Raw genomic sequence first — 2738 nt, 5'->3', positions numbered from 1 at the left:
ACTTATGATGAAACTACTACTATGCTTGATACTATTGTGCCACTTGGTAAATTTCTTGATGAACAACTTGCTAGCGTTAGAGGGAATGAAATTATTGAAACTAATAACATTGATGAAAATGATGATGAAGACTCTCCCCCTAATAAATATGAATCGCCTGTTATTCCTGAGGGTTATGTTCTGGAAAAAGAAGCTGATTTAGCTATTTTAGCTTGCAAAGATAGATACGAGCTCAAGAGGTTATTAGCTAAATGGAAGCAGCAATCTCTTAATGCTAGAATGAAACCTGACCCTGCTTTTGCTACTTCACCTATCTGTGTTACTGATAAGGATTATGAATTCTCTATTGATCCTGATAAAATTACTTTGGTTGAATCTGATCCTTTTCATGGCTATGAATCTGAAACTGTTGTGGCACATCTTACTAAATTAAATGATATAGCCACCCTGTTCACTAATGATGAGAAATCTCGCTACCTTTATATCCTTAAAATATTTCTGTTCTCATTAAAGGGTGATGCTAAGATATGGTTTAATTCTCTAGATCCTGGTTGTGTGCGTAGTCCCCAGGATATGATTTATTACTTCTCTGCTAAATATTTCCCTGCTCATAAGAAACAAGCTGCTTTAAGGGATATATATAATTTTGGGCAAATTGAAGAAGAGAGTCTCCCACAAGCTTGGGGGAGGCTTCTCCAATTACTTAATGCTTTGCCTGATCATCCTCTTAAGAAAAATGAAATACTTGATATCTTTTATAATGGACTAACCGATGCTTCCAGAGATTACCTGGATAGTTGTGCTGGTTCTGTTTTCAGGGAAAGAACACCGGATGAAGCTGAAATTCTATTGAATAATATGTTGACAAATGAAAATAATTGGACACTTCCTGAGTCAACTCATGAGCCTATTCCTAAACCAACTCCGAAGAATAGAGGTGTTCTATTTGTCAGTCCTGAAGATATGCAAGAGGCAAAGAAATCTATGAAAGAAAAGGTATTAAAGCTGAAGATGTTAAGAATTTACCTCCTATTGAAGAAATACATGGTCTTAATTTACCGCCTGCTGAAGAAACATATGATCTTAATCCATCACCTATTGAAGAAACTCATGGTCTTGATAACCCGACACAGGTAGTAAAGGTAAATTCTCTCTATAGATTTGATGAAGGTGATATTCCTCACTATAAGTCTGCTAGACAATGCTTAGAAGAGTTTGATAATTTTATTGTCAAACAAGAAAACTTCAATGCTTATTTTGGTAGACAATTGAAATACAATTCCGATATGCTCGAACACTTGAGTGATTATATGGCTAATGTTAAAGGTGAACTTAAACTCATTAGCAAACATGCTTCTATGGTTACTACTCAAGTAGAACAAGTACTTAAAGCTCAAAATAATTTGCTCAATGAATTGAGTAGTAAGAATAATGATTATGCTGTTAGAGTGGCTACTAGAACTGGTAAAATGACTCCAGAACCTTTGTATCGTGAAGGCCATCCTAAGAGAATTGAACAAGATTCTCAGAGAAATAATATTGATGCTCCTAGTCCTTCTAAAAGGAAGAAAAAGAAAAATGATAGGACTTTGCATGCTTCTAGTTAACCTATTGCTGAACCACCTGAGAATCCAAATGATATTTCTATTTCTGATGCTGAAACACAATCTGGTAATGAACATGAACCTAGTGATAATATCAATGATGATGTTCATGATGATGCTCAACCTAGTAACAATAATGATGTGGAAATTGAACCTGCTGTTGATCTTGATAACCCACAATCAAGGAATCAACGTTATGATAAGAGAGACTTTGTTGCTAGGAAGCACGGTAAAGAAAGAGAACCATGGGTTCAGAAACACATGCCCTTTCCTCCCAAACCATCCAAGACAAAGGATGATGAGGATTTTGAGCGCTTTGCTGAAATGATTAGACCTATCTTTTTGCGTATGCGATTAACTGATATGCTCAAAATGAATCCTTATGCTAAGTATATGAAAGAAATTGTTACTAATAAAAGAAAGATACCGGAAGCTGAAATTTTCACCATGCTTGCTAATTATACTTTTAAGGGTGGAATACCAAAGAAACTAGGAGATCCAGGAGTACCAACTATACCATGCTCCATTAAAAGAAACTATGTTAAAACTGCTTTATGTGATCTTGGAGCCAGTGTTAGTGTTATGCCTCTCTCTTTATATTGTAGACTTGATTTGAATAAGTTGACACCTACTGAAATATCTTTGCAAATGGCTGATAAATCAACTGCTATACCTGTCGGTATTTGTGAGGATGTGCCTGTTGTGGTTGCAAACGTTACTATTTTAACGGACTTTGTTATTCTTGATATTCCCGAGGACGATAGTATGTCTATTATTCTTGGAAGACCCTTTTTGAATACTGCAGGGGCTGTTATTGATTGCAACAAAGGCAATGTCACTTTTCATGTTAATGGTAATGAGCATACGGTACACTTTCCGAGGAAACAACCTCAAGTCCACATTATTAATTCTATTGGAAAAATTCCATCAATTTTTTTTGGAGGTTTCGAATTTCCTCTTCCTACTGTCAAGAAGAAATATGATATTCTTATTATTGGGGATGTGCATATCCCCGTTGAGGTAACATAGTGTTATTCGAAATTTCTCTGGTTCCATGTTATTCGGAATGAGTTTGTTAGCAAGACTTGATCAACCTTGTTAGTGGATTCCTTTTGATGAGCATGAGATGGATGA

This window comes from Aegilops tauschii, chromosome 7 (assembly GCF_002575655.3).
Source record: "Aegilops tauschii subsp. strangulata cultivar AL8/78 chromosome 7, Aet v6.0, whole genome shotgun sequence".
NCBI lineage: Eukaryota > Viridiplantae > Streptophyta > Magnoliopsida > Poales > Poaceae > Aegilops > Aegilops tauschii.
The sequence above is the reverse complement of the archived record's forward strand: the minus strand, read 5'-3'. Positions refer to the sequence as shown.